This window comes from Amblyomma americanum, chromosome 3, assembly GCF_052857255.1.
Source record: "Amblyomma americanum isolate KBUSLIRL-KWMA chromosome 3, ASM5285725v1, whole genome shotgun sequence".
Classification (NCBI taxonomy): Eukaryota; Metazoa; Arthropoda; class Arachnida; order Ixodida; family Ixodidae; genus Amblyomma; species Amblyomma americanum.
The window spans coordinates 70,354,494-70,377,065 of NC_135499.1; the positions used below are offsets into that span (position 1 = coordinate 70,354,494).

The following is a 22,572-nucleotide window of genomic DNA, read 5'->3' on the forward strand; positions in this document are numbered from 1 at the left end:
ACGACCCCCAAGGTGTTGCTATGTTGGGCATTGCTTTTGGCTTCGACTTATTGCAGATTGTAGACGAAAGTACCATATTTCAGGGCAATTCTCAATCAATGCTCGACCTCTTTTTTGGTAGCGGATCAATTACTGCCAAAACAAATAGCCAGATACTAGATATAATATTGGACCACAAAGCTGTACTGCTGACTATTGCATACGCCGCTATAGATAAGAAACCTAAACATTCATTCTATCGAAACTTATCTCGCGATTTTCTCGAGATGCGTTATAAGTATCTCGGACTCTTGATTACTAATGACTCCACTTGGACTAAGCACACTGACTACAGAATTGACTACATTGACTTCCTACTACTTCTGTGCGACTGCTCGCATACGAAAACATAATTGTGCTGGTACAAGACTATGCATGCGCTATTTGGGACACTTTCACTAAAGCTTACACTAATAAGATAGAAATGGTGCCAACAAAAGCAGCTCGCTTCATTTAAAATGGATTTGGATGTACGTAAGTGACAGAACTGTTAAACAAAGCGAACTTGCCCCCATTAACGCAAAGAAACCGCGTGTCACGACCAAAGTTCGTCTTTCAATTTATTAGCGGTGACTAAAAGACATCTCACGAGAATAAACTCTTTTTCATCTGGCTACGCCACACAGCCGGAGAGTAACACCATTTACCACGCGTAATAACCGTTTTAAGTATTGATTCCACGAAGAGTAATTGAAGGGAATCCCTTAACCAATGACCACGTTTTGAAATCATCTATGTCGACTTTTCTTTCCGGTATTTTTAAAAAATATTTTTGTATGCTTATTTTTCAAAATTTTCATGCTACATTATTCTACTTTGTTCTTGTGTTCATTGCCTGTTCTGTTACGTTGTCTTTACTTAGCTGTATCCCACCCTGCTAAAATTCCCAGTAGGGATTGAAGTATAAGCAAATTAAATATGGATAACCATAAAATGTTATAAGTGCAGGGCACATGTATGCATGCAGTGCGTATCAGAAGTAAAGCCAGAGCGGTATTTAGGGCCCAACTGTAACTGGCTCGGTTTTGTCGCACCTATTAACTCAAACAGCTCACACACACGTGCCCGAACACACACGTTCAAAGGAGCCTTGAGGGCTTGTCTTGTATATTTATTACTCATTAGTATCGTCGTAAGTGGCACATTAGCAAATATAACTCGAATTTTAATATGGATGCTAGTGAGGCTGAGGGCGAGGGAGGGCCAGCAAATTTTTCGAAGTGAGATTGAGGGAAAAGAAGGGCCGGATAGTTTTTCAAAATGAGGGGGAGGGTTAGGGAGGGCCATGGATTGAACATTGAGGGTGAGGGAGGAAAAGTAAAAATGAGGGCATTTGCCAACCTCTGTAAAGAGTTGAGTTAGATGCCAAGTGGCGCGTCTGACATATGCCCGTTATGCTTGCATGCCGACATGAAGATTTAAATTGTCAGGGGCGAAGGGTTAATATATGCAGTTTAGGAGAGACAAGAATGACAATTGTCGAGGGGAAGGCGTAAAGATACCAGGCAGAGAGGAGCCCACTACATGTTTGGAGGAGGTGCAATTCCCCTCAACGATTACATCGCGTTGGAGCAAAGTCGTCGCCCCGAGATTCCGAGCTGGTGTAGATGACTTCGAGCGCGCAAACAAACGCCCGATAGAGTAATTGCTGGCAGACCTAAATTCCGTGGCATCACAGTTAGTACACTGCAATAATTAAATATTTTAAGGGGCAGTACCCCGAGAACAGAGGGAGACAGAAGCGGAAATAACTTTTTAATACACCGCCCGGCAGGTAGGACAATGCACAAAATACTGCGGGAAGGAGACGACGAGACTGCCAGCGGACCTTGCTCGGGAGTACACAGCTATGTTTATGGTGTCGAATAGCATGATACTCCAACTAACATGCAATTATGACACTGTAGAGACGCGCGCACTCTCCGCGATGACGCTCGCGTTCCCACGGTAGGCGCTGAGGTTACATACATTTACTGGCTGACGTTACAACAGTGGTTGTATACACGGTTGTACAGCAGACCTCACAATATATTTTAAATTTGCATTGGATATATACCTTGTAGCTTACGACGAAAGTAAACTCCGGCCACTCATGAGTTTACCCGCCGCGGTGGCTCAGTGGTTACGCTACTGATCCGTTGTACCCGGGATCGAACGCGACCGCGGCGGCCGCGTTTCGATCGAGGCGAAACGCCAAGGCGCCCATGTGCTGTACGATGTCAGTGCACGCCAAAGCTCCCCAGGTGGTCGAAATTATTCCGGAGCCCTCCACTACGACACCTCTTTCTTCCGCTCTTCCCTTAGTCTCTCCTTTATCCCTTTCCTTACGGCGCGGTTCAGGTGTCCGCCGAGATGTGAGGCAGGTACTGCGCGGTTTCCTTTCCCCAAAAATCAATTTTTCATTTTTTTACTCATCAGGAGAGTAGGAACAGCATCTTTCCTGAGACATGATCTTAGAAGAGACGTCCGATCAAAATCTTCTTTCGTAGTGTTTAGAGCACACAGGGGCATGTTTCGGTGGCTGCCAGTCAGTTTCGGCGGATCAAATAGCTTTCGACGTGGCGTGTCTTCAGATAATCTTTTTTACAAAAAAAGCGCGAAAAAGCTGACACAAATAACCATAGATTAAAGCACAAAAATGTGCACACATCTTCCATTTTATTTTGTCAGGCCTTGTCAAAGAGAAGCAAAAGAAAGCGGGACAGACTCTTAGGAAAGACGTACCTGGTCATTTGTTATTAGAAATGTTGCGATATGTGATGATCTTACCTGAAACACTGCCCACATTTTTTCACCACGTAGCAACACGTGCGAGATAAGAGTTCAAGCTTTCTTTGCTCTTTCTGCCAGCAACAAAACAGAAAATACTTACGCGTGGAAAGTGACTACCCGGTCTTTACATACCGCGCGGGACTTGCAGCCTGGTACGCTGCATCTCAGCATGGTTCCGTTGAGGCGGTAATGGTAGCTCTGCTTGCGTACGACCGCGCAGCGGGATGCGCAGAGGAGACTTCAAAATTTTGTTTTCAGACTGCGCGCTTGCTGCTGCAAGTAGACGACAGCCCTCTCCGGCTGCAGTCGCTGAAATTTTGGTTAGCACAATGTGATGCGCGGAGAAGCGATCAGGTGAGAAAGGGCACACACAGCAGTGCGAGGGATGAACTGCCCCATGTAAGCCGCGCGACAGCATCTTTCGGTCTATTCCAGTCGGGGTTGAGGGGGGGGGGGGGGGTGGCTTCCCAAAAAGTGACGTCATGACCTCTTCATAGATTTCACTTGCTCCATGGTAGTCACCATCCAGTCGCCTTCCAACCTGTCAGACGCGTTCAGTCGTCACGTGATGAGCGTCCGGGAAGCCAGTTCTTACAGCTACATGCTCACAGTGTCGTTACGGCGCTATCACAAGGACAACCGACGCTCTTCACATGGTGCTAGGAGTGGGCGATTCTTTGCTGTCAAGTGAACGCTAGGTGCGCATGTAAAGTGTTACACGACAAGTGCACGCCGCTCAAGCCCAGAATGGGCGCTCAATACCACAAAAGCACAGATTTATGGGAGTTGGTGCTGCATTGCAGACCACGTATGAGCACTCAAGGACAAGGATGAAGAAGGACGCTGGCAAGACAAGCGCTGAAATGGTTTATTGACACAAATGCATATCAGCGCTGTAATAAACAAAATTTATTTTTGTTAGGGTTTTTTTAGTTCACAGACATTTTAGTTTACTGCGTGAGTGCATGGACTACCGCGGAAGGCGTTGTTAAGCTTATCGAAGAGGTTACCTAGAGTTAGAAAGTATCTCAATGCGTCTGTGTAGGGGCTTTGAATCGTTCCTCCGGTCACGCTATAAACCGACGGTACCTTCAATGGATAAATCATAATATCATCATTTGTGCTAGAGTTTTTGGGGCTTATGGCATACGAAATGTCTGGAAGAATAAGCATCAGGCTCGTGACGCGTCCTGAACCTGAAAAAAGAAAGCAAGAACGTGATCGGTCAGACTGCAATCAGCAACGGTGAATGTTGACCACTTGGCCACTAAGTTCTTACTTGTTACCAGAAATTTGGGGCTGGCAACAATAAATACAATAAATATTGCAAAAATAACTCCCTGAATCACTTCTACAATACGGGACATGGTTTACATTTCCTTTAAGTGTGCCACTGAACGGAAGAGAAACACTTTATTTGTCATATTCCCCACCGTCATACGCTGTGTCTGCAGAGTCCGCCAAACATTCCGAACGCGCTGGTAACCTTCATGAGATCTGTAAGCGATAGCATGCGGGGATCTCTTAGCAGCCATTTGTCTTCAGGCTTTTTTTCCCCACACTCTAAGCCGGAAAATGAATGGTAAGTAAGGGTTTCAAGCAGAGGGATTGCCGCTCACTATCACGTTGAGATCCCACTCGCTGGCGGGCGCGCAGCTTGCGCGGTACCAGACGCGACAAACCTCTTCACATCCATCATGACTCGTTTACGACCAGCGCTTTTTCAACTCTAATGTCTCGCTTTATTGAAGTTGAATGCATGTGTCTTTGTGGCGTCGAAAATAAAGAAGAAAAGCTTGATGGAGTGGGGTAACTCTCTTGTTTCGTGACACGGGAGACAGAAGTTCGATCTCCACAGGTTAACAAATAATTTTATCCTGCATTTTTTTCAACTGAACTCCTTCTATATGACTTTTAACTTCTGTGATCACCGCACACCCCTCTAGCTGCCATGTGACCTCTTACGTAAACACGAAACTTGATTTGCCACCACGGTTGCGACGACCCAGTCGCTCTTAACCTATGGGGAATTATCGTCGCACAGATAGCGGGTCCCCGTCGAACGGCAACTCTACTCTGGCGTCAATCTGCTCTGTCCCGAACTTCGCCGTAACGCTCCGCTTTTCTGTAATATAGAGCTTCATTTGCGGCTCAAGCCTGCCAAGCTGAGGCGCCACAGTCTGCAAAACGTCGTCGTCGGAGCATCTCGGCTTTGTCGCGACCACAAAGGAAGGCCCTGCGCTTGAAATTTGATGGTGCAGCTTTACATTTTTTATGATTTAATGCGTTGTTGCGTTGACGTAGTGTAATATAAGCCGAGCTTCATGACGAGCACTAGGCATGTGTGGCATGCCGTTCCGCCTTCAGAGGCACGATCGTGAAAGTTTCACAGGTTCTGTGCGCCAGTATAACACAGCGGCATGGGAAACTAAGCAGGCAGAGGCGCTGCAAGAAACAGGTGGCACCACCACCGCCTCTAAATATGTGCGTGCTTATGAACAATATTTCGTATTTTCACACTTCAAAGCAGGCGACCGCGGCACTCTTCAGCGATGAGTAGACCGATCAAGTCCGCATAGTTCAAGAGTGCGATTGCGACAGTTGTGAACTGAGAATTCACAGATCTTATTGAATACAAATGAACATCCATGGTAGTTTTGGACACAGTGATATGTAATCGATGATTTGTAACATTGCAGGACGTGCGTAGAATGAGCGAAACGCGCCAGTTTGTCTCGGACTGCTGAACAAAGCTTTAAGTGGTCGACAGCAGTTATCCGTGTGACTTGCAGACCCCAGATTGGGGTGTTTTACAAAGGAAAACGGTCGCTGAACACTCTTTTGGATAAAGCCATTTAAAATCTGGCAAAAAAAGGGTGACCCACTGGTACTCTGCCTCAATAGAAATCAATGCACGGAAATGATACCATGATAGGCGTCAATCGATCTTGTGGCTTCCAGTGAAACAGCGCAACGGCACAAGGCCAGAGGACAAGAAAGGACGATACACAGCGCTGACTAACAACAGAATGTTTTATTCAGTGAGCCATGCTTATAAAGGCGCTAGGAAAACTGAAAAAACAGAAAAACAGAAAAAACACACACAGAACCGTGACAGATATCCCTCCAACCAGGCACGTATATGATAACGCAAGGCTAACACGTGTGCAAAAATTCATGTTCTTTCTGCAAGATAGCGACAGAAGGGGAGCTTACGCACCTCTGACCCATCTTCAAGATCTCAGACGCTTCGGTAAGTTCTCTAGTCAGCTGATCTTTGTGTCTATCAACAATTCTGCTTTTGTCATACAGAGGCTGGCACGAACAATCACGACAGTGAACACCAATGTGGCGGGCAGCGTTTTTGACATCATTTTTGTGCTCCTTCAGCCTATCGTTCAAACAACGACCAGTTTGTCCAACATATGCACCACCACAACTCAAAGGGATCGAATAAACCAGATTCTCTACGCACATCACAAATTTTACCTCATGCTTTTTTGTACAGATGGGTTCACCTTCATTTGACTTATTTTTGGGGCCATTTACACGCGCGCACAGACTTCTCAATTTCACAGGAGCTGAAAAGACAACATCTACTCCGGCTCTCTTACCAATTCTTTTCAAATTATGCGATACAACATGAATGTAGGGCATCACAGACACATTTTTTCTTCTGGTACTATGGTCGACAGAGGCAGAAAGTTTTAACTTTTTCAGCATCCCCTCCGCTACAGCTGCTAAGACGTTGAGGCAGAACACACAGAAGAAAATTGCACGGTTCCAAGGAAAAGCTATATAAAGCTAGTGAATGCGCTCGCCGTACGCGCCGTCAAGAATCCGGCTATGAAGCCTCTCCCATCTGTGCATTCATCGGCGCGGATGGCATATACATCGTGCTGTTAGAAACAGACAAGGCTATACCCGCACAAAAAATAAAATAAGGGTTAACATAAACAGAGCTGAGCTTGCGTTTCATGCCACGTAAAGGAGCATTATCTGTTAGGATACAACTACTTTAACAAGAAGAGCGCTAAGATGCGGTCTTCTTCATCGGCGTATCGTGTACGAAAACCTTAAATCTCTAATTTAGCAGCAGGAAAAAGCGTACAGCCGACATCAAAATCGACGTCAAAGGAGCTGGAGTAGTCGCGCGTTGCGGCGGTGGACGGGGCGTAGCGAAGACAGCGGCTGCTATTGGTACGGGCGGCGATGCATCATGCCTACGGCCTACTGCCCTTCGCGGCAGTGGAACAAGAGGAAAGGCAACTCAGGAAATGCGGTTACCGCCGGCCGCCAACCGAGATGGGCCAAGTGAGACCAGGCTTTAAGCCCAGCAATCGTCGGCCACAAACCAGGTGTTCAATATAAACTGCGTAGTTGTACTCGTTTCTGATTCGCGAACACAATACTCGATGTTACGTACTGCAGGTTTTGGTGTCGGAGAGACACAAGTGAAGGCAGGAAGATTCAATTCCTTCAATTTCATAAATACTCTCGTGCGAACGGGCTAAAAGGTATTATTGTCAGCTTCACGAGGCCTAGGGTCCAATGAACAACAGAGCAGGTACATCAAAACATAAAATCATAGCATACATTTATACGTGCCAAATGTTGTTAGAATTACGACGTTTATAAAGTTTGGAGCAATATGAATATATTATGAAGAAATAGAAGCAAATTAAGTAATATGGGTTCAATACGAGGAAGAAAATCAGATTTATAAAAAAAATTCACCAGAAAGAGCACTAAAACGTGCTCAAAACGGTCTTAAGCTTCATCAAAAAATGTGGCAGAAGCCTCCGCGCTGACTATCTCTGAAGTGCGTTCGTCATGATATTTACGACGGAACTCACTATGAACAAAATGACACCATGAGACCATCTTGTGTTGTCCTTATTGTTCAAGTGCGAGGTCCGACGTAAAATAAAGCCGACCGCACACACTACAAGACACAATCCGACATTGTCTTGCATGAAGTGCTTCGCAAAGTAGGCATTGCAATGTCCTTGCAGTAGAAGGCTATTCTGTTGCACGACGACGTCTAACTTGACGCATCTTTTCGAACGTCGCCTGGTGTTCCTCTGTGGTTTGTTGGGCGCATCGTTGTCTGGCGGCTCCAAGAATCTGCTGTATGGGCCGTTGCTACTCAGCCTTAATTGCGCATCGGCAACGCACCTGTTATAGGCGCAGTTCTTCAAACAATCCTGCTTCGATGCTCATAGGCGGCGCTCGGCGGCTACTCGTCGACGTTTTCATTCAAGGAGCCTCTCCTGTGCGGGGTGGTCGCTTTCGAGGCTCCATTTTGCGTGGAACGTACAGTGCTTCAGTTTTCAATTTTTGTACGGTAGCGGCGCACCAACTGGGCTCCCGCTCGTCGATTTAGGGCAGGGAGCCAACGGCCACATGTGCGCATGCGTGACGTACGGCGCTCCCATCGGCCAAGTGGCGGCAGACATGTCGCAATGCACCGACTGGCAGCGCGCCTGGCGGTCGAGCGCCCTTGTGAGGCCGGGTTCATGGTGGAGTGTGGGTCAGTTACCGAATTGATGCTCCGCAATAAAATTTGAGTTAATATAGGAAAGAAATGTCAACTAACTAATTCTACAGGGGCGATAAACATCCCACAATTACGGGTTGAGGTTGGGGCTGGTAAATTTCTTATATTTATTAAGAATTTGGGGAGCTTCTTTTTTACGACGAGCAAGAGACAAGCAAATGACCTTGTTCCTCGAAATATTTCCTACTTTTAAGGTTTTATTTTGCCTAATTGGGGATAACCGCCCTCTGTCACGTTATAAATTTCACGTATGGCAAATGCGCGAGACGGCAGTGGCCATTTCAAGGGCCTGTTAGAAGCAGTTTCTCCCGCTCCCCCATCCTTGTACAAAGAGAAATAAAATTTCATTTGATATGAAAAACACTGGACCGTCTGTTGTACTTCAAACTACAGCTTTATTGAGGCATCCAATACATACATCATTGGCATTGCCCTCGTCGTTCCTGCATTCATCTAATAAAAAGCACAAATTATTCTTGAGAAATAAAAGCTAGAACACTTTTCAGTAAAACTAGTTCTGAAAAAGGGAAAAATTCCAAACGCTTAGATGCAAATACTGCCAAAGATATAACGGCGCCGGCGAGATTTGCGGTCACTCGATACAATATAGCAAACAGTGGCGCCTCCAATGGCCGCTGCTGACACTATGTGAAACTCCTGTGGGAGTTTCGTGATAAGAAAAACCACTGAACATATCAGAGTGCAGTTCGCAGTTCGAAGGCACAAGGGTGATATCGGTGTGATTAAAACACTTTTTGATATCAAATTTAATTCAGATGGTTCACTTAATAACCGAATACATGCGGAACATTGCGGCACGTATCATCGCCAATAATGCGAGCCATTGCTATGTCGTTTGCATAGGTTCACGGAAAAGGAGGGAAACATTTATCACGAGCATAAATATTGGGTTGATTAAGAAGGAGAACCAAAAGGTCACCAGCATAATCCGGTTTCTCTTAACAAATCATTTCTGGTCGAGGGGACTGTGGCTATGAAGGGTTGCCTCCCAGCGCGCTCATATGTCGGATCGGGATTGCTGTCCAAGTCTGAGTTTTCTTGGCATTCCTAATCTGTATGAAAGAGTGTGGCAACTGCTCCACAGAAAGGGCAGGACGAATCGTTTGTGCCTGGATATCATTTACTCATGAACTACGGACTGGGCAGAACATTAGTTTGTGGACGGAGAACGGTAGTGCAGAATGAGGACTTCATAAATCGCGTTTAGACTGCCCCGAATGTGTTTTGGCACCTTGTGGCCAGGGCTCTTCTGTGTGAAAAGCATGTGATTGCTACGGAATCAAGGCGCTGTTGCCCTGTGGCTGTGCCACCACGCCGTTGGCCGCGCCACCACACTGTAACGTGGTTGGTCACGTAGTGCGGAGCAGTTGTCGGCGGCGCGGCGCCGTGACTGATCACGTGGTTTGTCACGTGATCAGCCTTGTGGTGAGGAGCAGCGGCTGCTGCCGGCGGCGCGGCATGGCGGCGAAACCGAGCTGTCACAGCTATGCGCATGCGCCGTGTCAAGTGGAAAGAAGATGAAGAAGTAACGTTCCGCGAAACGGAGTGGCGAAAGACTGACTTGGCAATTCAACTGAGCTAGTTCCTCTCGGCCAGCGGTAGCTATCGCGTCACTCCAGGTTTGACCACAGCTAAACCACCGCCAGTTTTTCACAGCAGCCTGCGTCCGTTTCAGCGCCCATACGAGATGGCTGAATGTTTTGAAACCAGTTATTTATAAAAATGTTGCCAGAGCGGAACAGTGTTCATCTAATGAATCCTTACGTACAAATACCAAGCGCCCTCTGCGTCATCGAATAAATTGTAAGGCGGGGGTTTATTCAAAAGAGCTGGGAGGAAGGGAGCAGCGGCGAGAACAATCCGAGGGCAACCAGGTAGGGCACAGACACACGGGGCGATAGCAATACGGCTTACGCGCAGGGCCATCTTCGTTTTCACGAGTCATTTGCTTTGTCTGGGTCATCATCTTCTTCACAAAATGAATTTTGCCATTTTCCGCAATTGGCTTCTCATTGGCAGCCCGCATAGCCATCCAAGGCCAAGGTGCGTCCAACACAAGGTATATAAAATTTTTCTGTGCAGCATTTTATGAAAAAAAAAACTAGACAAAGGAGTTTTAAAGGGCCTAAATGTTATTTCGCATTACCTAGTAAAGATAAGACAAAATTTTCGAAAAGGGTTATGGTGAAAGCGTAAACAGGTAACCCAGCCATCCTTCGCTTGGCAAGAATATCGAGGTTCACAAACAATGAAATAGACACCTCAGCCTTGTTCTCAGGAGTGAGTAAATGGCTGAGGTGTGCCAAAGAGAAATGAGGCGCTCGGTTATAACTTAGAGTTTATCAATAAAACACGCTTCGATTAAAAAGCTAAAACAATAAGGTAGGTCAGCAATCACATTATCACCCGATATCAGCAATGGATGAAAAGGGATGTGCTAATTATAAAATTAAGCAAAGTACATTTGTCTTAGCTTTTCCAGTTTTCCGCATGAAAGTAAAATATGGTTCAGTGTGAGCTTGTCTCCACATTTTCACAAAGAAGTTTCTCTGGATTCGTTAGTAGGAAGTTATGTGTCAGGCTTGTGTGTCATATGCGCAGGCGACATAAAATTACTTCTATAAAACGTTCCTAATGGGTACAGGTCTTCCATTCCCCGAAGACAGGCTTTACAAAATGCACCTTGTAGTTTATTTAATTATCTCAAGTTTACTGCCGTTTAGCCTTCAAATTACTATATATTAATTTCATGCAGTCTCTATGGGTCATGCTGACTTTCTTGATTTCATCACTTCAGGCTTCTGCGGCACTGAAGTCGACTGTTTCACTTCGCTTTATTCAAACGTGGTTGGGCACCGAGCAGAATTTTGACATATCCCATAGTTTCAATTTTTTCTACGTTGTGTATTATGCTTCCTAATAAATGTTGGATTGCATTTCTGGAATGTAGTGCTCTGCACAGACTAAGTGAATCCTTGTAGCTTAGGTTGTTTTCTATACTGTCATTTATTTTTGCTTACAGCTACAGAGACAGCAAAACATTCGGCAGAAAAAATGGATGAAGAGTTATGGAGCCTTACTATTTTTTGCCAGTTTTATTGTACAACCACGCTTTCTACATATTCCGCTGTTTCTGAGTCATCAGTGTAAAATTTTGTGTAGTTAAATATTTTTTTGTGGTGCCTGATATTACTGTGATATGTGTTCATGTGCTGTTTGTTTTTCCGGAAGGCGTGTTAATGTAAGGCCACAAATAGGGGGGAGGCTGTACCACGGGTGCAGTGGGTCGTACCCTGAGGCGAAATGAGGAAGGCTATCCACTTATTCCAAGTTTTCGCAAATATCCTTGAAGCGGGGAAGCAGAGGTATGAAGGACTGAGGTTTGTTTCTGAACAGTGCTCTGGAGGTGCACTTGGCAACTATCGGATAAAGAGGTGTTTCGGCAGCGGACGAATTTTCAGGACATATGTGCATGTGAGCATAATTCTTCGGTCTTTAAGGGAGGGTTAATTAAGTTCAACACAGAGAGTGTTTATTGGGGATATTCTGTGTGGCGCCATTTGAGAGACGTAAACCAAGGTTATGCACTGCCTCCAGTCGCTTTAGATATGATGGCTTCGCAGACCCACACACAACGCATCCACAATCTAGAGTAGAGCGTACTACAGACCATTTGATTTGTAAAAGACAGGTCCCCAGCGTTTTCTTGACAGTACTTCGAGTTTATTCAGGAACTCGGAAGCTATGTTCTTGACGATGTTTATGTGTAGTGAGAATTTGAGTGTCTTATCAAATATTATGCCCAAAAACTTATGTTCTTGTTTAACTTGCAGTATAATTTCATTTCGGTACTTGGCGGGATCAATGTGCAAACCTCTTGTACGTGAAAAAGAGCAGCAACTGTTTTCTGTGTGGAAACCTTAAACCCATTTCTGTCTGCCCAAACCGCAATTCTGTATAATGTCAGATGTATTTCCCGCTAACAGGTTGACAGGCTGGAGTATGTGCATGCTATTTGAACGTCATCTACATATAGAGAATACACAACGGACTTTTAAATTATCTTAGCTATGGAATTTATTTTCACGACAAACAGTGTAGTACTAAAAATACACCCTTGCGGTACCCAATTCTCCTCAATGAATTTTTTGGAAAGAGTGGAACTTATGTGTATATGAAATGAACGCGCAGACAGAAAATCTTTGAAGCAGTTCAGCATCCTTCCTCGGATATGCAGGTCTGCTAGGTTACGAAGAATCCTTAAAATCGAGGTGGTATCATAAGCCTTCTCCATATCAAAGAACACTGCTATACAAATGTTGTTTCTGTATGAATGTTTCTCTGACTATTTTCAATGTAGCCGAGATGGTCAGCTAAACCATAATTTTTAAATGCATACTGATGGATGTCAAGAAGTTCAAAGGATCCAAGAACAAACAACAACCTGATGATCACAGCACTTTCAAACAATTTAGCGAGAGAGCTGGCAAGGGCTATTGGCCTTTAGCTACTTGGAGACGTTGGCGGCTGACCAGGTTTCAGGAACGGTACTATAATGGCTTTTTTCTCCTCCTCAGGTATATTTCCTTGTGTGAATATTGTGCTAAAAAAATTCAAAATCACCTCTAGCGCAAGCTTGAAAAATGGGAAAGCGTTTCGTAGTGTATTTCGTCGGGTCCTGGAGCGGTTTTCTTGACAGAAAACGGTACAATATCGATGTCTTGAAGGGTAATAGGAGTATTGCATTTTTCGATTCCACCTCCGGTTGTTGAGAGACATTGTTTTCGGCTATGTTTTGGCATCTTAAAAATGACTGGCTGTAGTGTGAAGAGCTTGAAAGAGCAGCAAGGTGTACCTGGAATATATCCGCCGGTTCTCCTATACTTGTTTCTGTACCAGGTATTGTAAAAAAGAGGAGCTGCGGAGGTGAATAGCTGCCATTTAGTTTTTGAAATCGCTCCCACGTTTTTTTCGATGAAGTTGAGCTGCGTATATATGACTCATGAGCTTTACAAGACGTTTTATCGGCACTGTGACGAATATAGCGTGCTTGTACTCTCGTCTTTTTGAAAAGAATAAGGTTCTCCTGTGCTGGGTATCTGCGATAGATTCCAAGGCTTTATTTTTGTTTTGTTTTTCCTCCTTGCATTCACATGTGTACCATACTTTTTGGTTCTGACGGACCGCTCCTGATGATTTTTTATTTGATTGTCGTTCAGCAGAAAGAATGCAAGGTGCAAGCATTTTATTTATTTCGTCTATGCTACAATTTTCTACAGCTATACTCTTTAAACTGTATTTTTCTCTAAACAATTACCAGTCAGATAAATGTAGCTTCCATCGCTCTGGTTTCGTCGGGATGACTGTCGGCTAGGATGACAGACTTGTTATTACGGGGAGACGATTGCTACCATATGGGTCGTCTAAAATGTCCAATTTAAAATCGCTAAAAACAGATGGTGAGCTAAAGGACAAATCTAAACAGCTATTTTTCCTCGAGGTGGTGAGCAGTATGTGGGTTTACCAGAGTTCAGGAAACAAACGTTACTACATAGTATAAAATCCTCTATTGTGGGACATCTGGTGTCTGTTTTCTAATTTCACCAAAGAGAGAAAAGTGCATTGAAGTCTCCAACTACCAGATAAGGCTCTCAGAGTTGCTTAACAAGGTTTTATAACTCTATGCGAGTTACTTTCGGGTGTGGCTCGAAGTATACAGAGCTGACTGTTATAGCTTTATAAGTAACCAGCGTTGCTGCTACTGCTCCTAATAAAAATTTAGTTTGTAATCCACGAGCTGCGACTCAACTTTGTACTATAATGACGACTACACCCTAAAGCTTCTCGCCTGCTCTCGATCGCGGCGGAAAGCAGTATAGTTCTTAAGAACATTTGTCTGCTAAGGCCCAATGTTCCTTTCTTTTGTACAAGTGGCGATAGGAGAAAGTGAAGCAAATATTTTTATGTCGTTTAACTTGCCTAAAAGTCCCAAGCAGTTCCAACGTACTATGAAAGCCCTTTTTTAAAAAGGTAAAGTGGAAAATCTAGACTTGGTTTTTGTTGGCCCCGTGGATCGAAGCCTCAAATATTTTTTTTTTATTTCAAGGAACCTCGCCGTCTCTCCGACGTGGATGGCATGGGGCTGCCTTGTTGTGTCTATCGCATCTGCTGAGGCGCTGATGATCGTGCAGAAGGCGTGTTGACTTTCGAGTTTAATCTTCACCTATGGGAAGAGGTCTTGAGGCCCACCGACCCGAGGGTCTGCGAGGCCTCCTTTCAGGTTGGCGGAGTAGTGTTAGCTACTGTACCCGGTGGAGCAGATGGCCCCGCCACAGGCTCGCTGCGAGTGCCCTGGACAGGTGCCGTAGCCTGGAGGTGTGCGCCGCGCCCACGCACCGCATTGGCGAAGTTGGTTTCTACAGTGAAAGAGAATAGGTTTGTTCGATCGGATCGCTCTTCGGACACCGCATTTAGCATCCGTTATCTAGGAACTTGGATGCAGAAGCGCGCGATCATCCGCTGTCACTTGCGCTTGCTTGCCCTGCCGTCTCGTTACACTCGTGAAACACGGCGGCATGGCGGAGCCCTGGCCACCGTCACAGCGTCACAAATGCAGGCAGCGCGGTTTTGGCGGCGCGAAACAAACTCGCAAGGTGGGTGCTGGAAAAGAAAATGATGAACCGGCATTCATACGTTTTTGCTGTGCATGCGCACGGAACGCATAGCTCAAACCCACAGTCTAACGTTAGATGGCGCTGACTTGCTACACAGAGCACCGTCGGCGCGCTCTAGACAGGGCTGCTCACCAATGTACTACTGGCCCAGGCTTGCTGCGGTTGTCCAACGCTGCGTACGAGCATGCCGTGATTGCCAGCGCTGGAAGACGTAGCCATCTACGCCACCCGGTCTCCTGTAGCCTGTCGATCCTCCGAAACTCCCATTTTAACAAGTTGGCACGGACTTACTCGGCTCATTTCCCGTGTCCTCCATAGTTAACCAGTATGTTGCGGTTGCCCCTGACTATCTCAGCCGCTACTGAGCCCAACGCCCTACTCTCTGGTACCATAACCGAAGTTTCACATTTCTTCATTCACAACAATGCGCTTCGTCACGGCGCCCCAAGAGTCGCATTAACTGACAGAGGAACCGCGTTCACGACGGCACTTATGTGCGAGGTATTCCACTAATGGGAAGCAGCCATCGAAAGACAACAGCTTATCATCCTCAAACAAATGGGCTTACTGAGGGGCTAACCAAGATATTGCCGATATGCTTTCGATGTATGTCGACAATGACAACGGGAACTGGGACCGAATACTGCCTTATATCGCGTTTGCGTACAAACCTGCCTTTCACGAAACGAAGCGCTTAATTGCGTTTCATTTGGTACATAGCCGCGAAGCACTGACCATGATGGAGGCCATGTTTCTTCCGGATCCTGCTCGCTCCTCTGTTTTGGGCGCTGAACAATTTAATCCTGACGCAGAAGCTGCTCGACAACTTGCTCGACAGCAAATCCGGTGCCATGAAATCGACGCCCAGCTCTACAACCTCAGCCACAAGGATGTGATTTACACTCCCGGCGAACAAGTCTGGCTGTGGAGTCCGATCAATCTGCGAGGGCGCTATGAAAAGCTTCCAACTCCTCAGAAAGGTGAAGTACGAGGTGCTCCAACAAGGAAATGTCCGCCCCTCTAGAAAGCCGCCGTCCGAAGTAGTCCATGTCGCGAGAATGCACCCTTATCACACCCTTTAGCCACTTTCAAGGATACACCGCATGGGCTGACGATACTCACGGCCATATAGTTTTCCACGGTTCCTCATTGCTTTCCCCGCACGTGCGGCACCGAGTCGATTCCTCTTGCAAGGGAGGTGCTGACACCCTCCCGGTGCCACCCGGTGGCCGAGCCTTACATCATGGCGTCTGAAGAGTGGCCGAGCGTCATCTTCCTCTCGAATCAGAGCTGCTGTACCCCAAGCCTCGCCCCAGTAAATGGCTGTGCGATCCTGCTTTTGCTACGTTTGTCGGTGAGGAATTATATGTGCTTAACTTTCATGAAGCGATTGTTCTGCCTGTCGTCTACAATGATTACGTCAATTTGGAAGGCCACGTGATTGCAGTGGTTTGTAGTTGCACGTTGGATAACGCAGTCATGGGGGGACCGTCGGATGTTAGAAATGGCGTGCTTGGGTAAGACGGTATTAAGTAATGACAACAGAAATCCACTAACGATTGACTACTGTAGGACGCCTGAAGTAACTTGAATAAACTTTCCGCACCGTTCAGACAGAGCGTTTTGTAGTGTGGTAGCTTTGTGTTCATCCTTAGGTTTGCCTGAGTTTCCAAACGATATTTGCCTTCATTTCCTGAGAGCGGAAGCCAAAAGCGTTTTAATTTTGGGAGTGCCTTGTGGAAAGGTTCCTCTTCAGATATTCACCTATGTGTAGGCCGGTGTCATTAACAGTATACACGTCATTTGAGACGCTTGAATTAATAAATTAGTCAGAGACACTTCAAACTGCTTACATGTGAGAATTCAAAACCATAACCTGCTGACTCATGCGGCATCGCAAAATCAATATGAATCAAGACTACGACTACCAAGCATGCATACAGTCTTCAAGCTCTACACACCTTGGTCCAATGTTTTCGGAGATCCGCCAAGGTTAAGTAAATTTCTAATAAGAAAGCAATTACTCATGGAATCCAGCCAAGCGCAGCTATACAGTCACAATGAATGTTATACAGTTCCCACAGAAGCTTCCTAGTTAAAGAAACATTAGTTCGTTGTGCCATAACGGTCCGCTTTCACCGGAGCTTCTCAGCCTTTTCAGCTGGACTTTGATAATGGCAATGAATAATGGCCATCGTCTTCGTGCTCGTTCGTTTGGTGCTGCATCAACATGGATCCATACCAACTTGCCTAATTTTCTACCCTTTTGCCCTGAATAAGTTTCTTCCTCCTATCTTTTCTCCTCGTAGTCCGCGTGCAATACAGCGAACGCTGTGGCCTCTCGCGCACATCGCGGGGTGGGACAGGTGAATTTTGGAGGATGCGTGCCATTGACGCGGCGCCACCTTGCACTGGAGGCCTGCACAGATTAATCATTTTCCTAAGTGCTAAGCACCGACGAACGCGGCGAAAGGCCCTGCTGGAGTTGTGGGTGTAGGATGGAGTGCCCTGCGTAACGCATGCATAGGCTCTTCATTTTGAGCCATCCTGTTTTTTAATTTTAACAAAGAATTGGGCTAATACATCGCTATTGATATGATGTACAAAAAAAGCAATGACCTCATTGGCGCGCTCAAGCCAAATCGAAAAATCCATAGAGCAACGAGCGCAGAACGCTGCCGAGTTGGAGGTCATGTTACTAAGTCTTCATCGAGCTACCGTACATTATTATGTAATGTGCGCTTTGTAGAGAGGAAATATGGCAGGGTATGTGACCTATGTTCCTTTTCCACGACGTTCTATACAAAAATTGTTGCGTACCTGGCAAGTATACAGCAGTCAGAGAATGAGGTCGGGATAGCTATGATGTTCGCAGAGAGATCTTTATTTCCGTATAGAAAGACGAGGCTGTTATATGACATCGGGTTGCAAAAATGGATAATATTAAGTTAAATTTGATAATTTTTACATTTCCCAGTATCCTTCTGAAATAATTCCCGGAGAAACTATTTGTATTCTTCATGTCTATCGCCAATAAATGTTCTTAGGGAACTCTTCCAAAAATGTAAAACGCGCAAGCTTGTTCAAAATTTCGCAGACTGCATCGCGCACTGAGCGAAAACCCGCTAAGGCATACTTAGTTCCTCCGGTAGCATTTTATATAAAATACTAGCTATTGCTTGCCTAGTAGGATGCGAAGAGTTCTCCGTCCTAAATGTTTCCCATTTCTACAATAAACACAGCCAGAAACAAAGCAAGAAGAAAAAAATAAGGTACGAACTCACCTCTTAGCAGGCGAAAACTAATTCTCCCTTTCGCTTCGACACTCAGAACGTAGTCGATTGCTGGCTCCACTCTGGGAAGCCTGCACTGCAGGTCATCAAAAGAAACGGGACAGGTAACTGTATAACGTTGACTCTTCTCAGTAAGGGAGCAACCCTTTGTCCTCCGTATTGAGCCTAGTCCTTGCATGAACCCAAGAGATATAGTGTTTGGCGACACCAGCTGATGTTCATTGCTTGAAGGTCCGATGTAGTCACGCAACACGACTGGCCTGTTCGGTTGAGCATCATTCTCCACCGTTTTGTTAAATTTCTTCAGTGCTTTCTCTACGCACTCGTCGACGTCACTGCGGTCAAATTTGTGGTAACCTAAGAAAATTGAAAGATGAGTACAGCTTTATATCAAGAGGTTTTGAGGATGAGTTTGAAAGTACTTGCTTTCCGTGTTCTCATTACAGTTTTGAATTTTGGGCTTCAGAATCATTCTGCCATTAAACGGAAAGGGAAATTTTTCCTAAGCATTTCACTCCACAGAAGCCGAACGACCAGTCAGGGTAGAAGGCGGTTGATTGAAACATTACCCCACCGCTGCGGTTGTCGCTATTTGCCCCTCGCGTGCAACGTGGTGCTCTTATAGCAATAGTACAGAGAAAGAGATTTAAAGTTTACGGCATGCAAGGTTGTCTAGTGATGCCTAGTTCTTTTTATGTTGAAACGCAATACAGAGGACTTTTCGTTCACTCCATTAGGAATCTGTCAAATTTTTATGCCTAAGAATAAATTACAATCGGCGCTTTTGTTTACCTCGGCATTCTTGCACAAGGCATAAATTCTGCTAATTAAGAAATGCCAAGGGTTGTGATGTCGCACTTCAATGTTTTTGGCAATAAGACTTATCTGGTAGTATTTTTCATCATCTACAAATCTATTTTGGCTGCTGTCAGCAGTGCTGCTTTGATGTTTTGTGCCAGATTTTGGTGGTACAGGTTCACGTTTGCAGCATCTGGATTTATGGAGCTTAGTCCGCAACATGTAGCTTTAAGAAAGAAAATGTGCCTGCACTGTTGCAATGGAGCTGGCATCTAGAGGTTTCAAGATGCTTAACGCATTGCATTCTTTAGACTATCATGCTACTGGAATACCGACTGGCGATGTTGCTTAAGGAATGTCCGAGCTTTGCGCCGATCAAACTAATTGGACGTCTGTCCATGTCACGCGCAGAGCCGCAATTACCGCTACGAATACAACCGATGATCGTACAAAACGCACGCCGCCGATAATATCTTCCTGCCTTTGCTAACCTAAGAAGCAGATAACCGCCCAGTCATCCCTGCTGTACTGGCATGATTTGAGGTGTCGAAGTTAGCGTTTCAAGGTTCACTGCATCGAGCCATTTTGAAAATTTCAGCGCCCTTCACTGGTTTTCAGTGTCATATAGGAGGCAACTGGCATACCTTCAGCATTCTTTTCGGCTCGTTATAGTAGGGCTAGTCATTATTCCGTACTAAAGCGCATGTAAAGCGCCGGTGCCAATAGGCAGAGGTGCTAATCTGATTGTTTTTTTTTTCCTGAGAGCCTTATGGTTCGCACTAGCAGGCGTTGGGACAACATACCGCAACAGCGGCTACCTACATCGGCTAGATACTACCGACCGTTTAGGAACAAATTTTTACCATTTTTGGAATGATTGAGAAAAAACATTATGTTCATGAAACGCATTGTGCTATGTTAAAAGCGCTCTATCCTTGCTTTATTTCTTACGTTTATCCGTTGAAATGGACAAAGTAATGCCTTCGAGTAAAGGTAAAAGTTAACAGAGATTCATACTTGGTCCTTCAGAATAATATTGGTGAGTTTATGCGTTTAGCCTCCTCCATTTGACCGTAACTAAAGAATCGTTGCCTGTCTTCTGATTTTTCATAAGAAAATGTGTTATGTCTGCTCTCCATGATGATGTTTATAATCTATACAATTCGGACAGCATAACATGTGTCCTAACGCTAAGTATCAGCGTAGCCAATGCTCCTACGGCGACCCTGTGGTACTAGAGTCTGTTACGTGTTTTTATGTATGGAGTAAGTGGCTAATGCTCTTTCAACTTAATTATTAACATCTAAGTTGCCGGCATTCAATAAAAGAGGCCCTGACTAGTATGCCACGTCATATCCAGAATTCTCCGATGGTCCAGAATGCTCCGATAAGTGATCATGTATGTTACAATACAAACACTGGTTTCATGTGGTAGGGATTTTCCCAAAACGCTGGTAATCACAGAGGCGAGGTTTATTTTTTCAAGAATGACAATTTAGTAATACTTAGACAATTATCTAGCGCCAATTCCACCGTTTCATCATAGGCATTGAAAACCGAGCATGATGTTTTGGTCTGTGTTGCTTAGACATGCAAATAATTGATGGTAATAGGACCCACTTTCCTTTAATTAAAATATTTTAGGTACCAGTCCTTATTTTATTTTCCTGAATTTTGAACTAACGTCTTTGAATCTGCTTTTTGATGTGTTACCCTTTTTCGAACTCCTCCTGTTGCGGCCGACATATGAGCGGAACCCGATATGAAACAAAACTTTGTGTTTTTAACAAGGAACCCGCTTCCGAAATTTGCTGCGTGGTTTTCCGAGGGCGCTCTTTGCGTTACTACAGTCGAGATATAAGAGTCCTAAACTTCACTGAAACGTACATACGTATAAAGGGGAACAGCTAAACGCATATTCCTGTTTAGAATTTCCTAGAAGCGGGTCTCACCCAGCGGAAATCTTTTGAGCGACATGCTGGAGGGTTAAGACCGAAGTCTGCTTTGAATACTCCGCGGGTTCAGGGCGCTAGAGATGCTGTAGCAGCCGTAGTCACAAGGGCATTACACGTAAATGCTTTCGCTTGTAATTGTTTTGCAAAAGATGATACTTGTGTCCGCATTCTGACAAGGTACCAAGCCGAGCAACAATTCTGCTTTCTCCGCCCTTACTTCAGCTAGAACTTCCATTCCATTATGGATGCTCACGCTCCACACAAATATAAATACGTCACGATGTCTCGGAATAACGAATACGTAAAGATAGCAGAATTTGCCTTCTAACTCCTTTGCTCTTGTCCAAAAAGAAATTATCTTATGCGCACTGAGCTGATGTCTGGTAAGTGCTTTTGTAACATGTAAGATTGTGTCTTTCACTTTTCTATCTGCCAAACTCATTGTATTATATAGGTGTCCTAAAAAGGTTATTCAGTGCCTAACATAACCAGAAAATCTGGACCAGCGCATGTATTAAAGGAGAAGTTATTTGTTGGCGCATTTTTTTTCGCATACCGTAAGCGCCGTAGCAATCAATATATCCACATATCCCTCCTCGCGAAGCTCTCAGATTTCGGCTATTTATTGACAGAAGCGCAACCCATTAGCTCTCTATGGCGCGGGCAACTACTCTGTGCGAGCAGAGGACAAACTTTAAAAGGAGACTGTTGCTACGTATCGAAATATTAGACCGCTCCCAGCAAAGTGCTCATAACTGTATCAGACAATGCTGCACAGTTGCCGCACAATTATTTGAAAAATATACCTTTTTAGTTTTCTATGCCAGTTGTAACAATACGGTGCGAGCTTTAAAACTTTCAAAGCAAGATTTTGCTACTCATCGGATGGTTTGACCATGTATTCATAACAAGATCTTAATTATCCCACAGTTTGCTCACAATGAATGTGATTTGCAAGAAGCCTGGACTTGGTTTCTGAGTTTCTGAGCAGGAGTTCTCGAGCTTTTACCAGCTGGTGCGAGAAAAAGTGGTATGAGTGGCAAACAACTCCAAAAATAGCCCTGTACTGACATTTTAGTGCATGCTAAAGACGACTGAAAACTCAGCAGGAGCCATCCGCTGAAATGACCCAGCAAAATTTGCAGAGTAAACTGAGTAAACATGCACAATGGAACAATACCTTCGACAAGACGCACAACAAGAAAGATAACCAGGAAGCCTCGCGCCGTCTTCATGCTGTCATCATCTAAGTGTGCTGAAATGCATACTAAGCCCCACTGCTCTTAGTATTTACAGTAGTCTAAGTGCTCTAAAAGGGTTACTGAGCCCTCGTACATTTGGGTATTTAAAAAGCAGAATATAAAAGAAAACAGTTCTTCAACAAAAAATACATTCACGAAAGGGCTTGGAAGAACTTGTGAAATAAATGCTCCCTTTGCAGACAGGACAGGTAATGTCGG

The 22,572-nt window shown here is 45.0% G+C and overlaps 1 long non-coding RNA gene across 1 annotated transcript; it reads right to left on the reverse strand.

The window, feature by feature from the left end:
- Positions 1-3,662: 3,662 nt before the first annotated feature.
- On the reverse strand, positions 3,663-22,381 carry LOC144123045 (uncharacterized). Its single transcript, XR_013312978.1, has 3 exons — positions 22,293-22,381; positions 18,351-18,716; positions 3,663-4,007 (listed from the first exon to the last, which is right to left on the reverse strand). It is a non-coding gene; the product is annotated as an uncharacterized LOC144123045 (long non-coding RNA).
- Between the last annotated feature and the right edge of the window lie 191 nt (positions 22,382-22,572).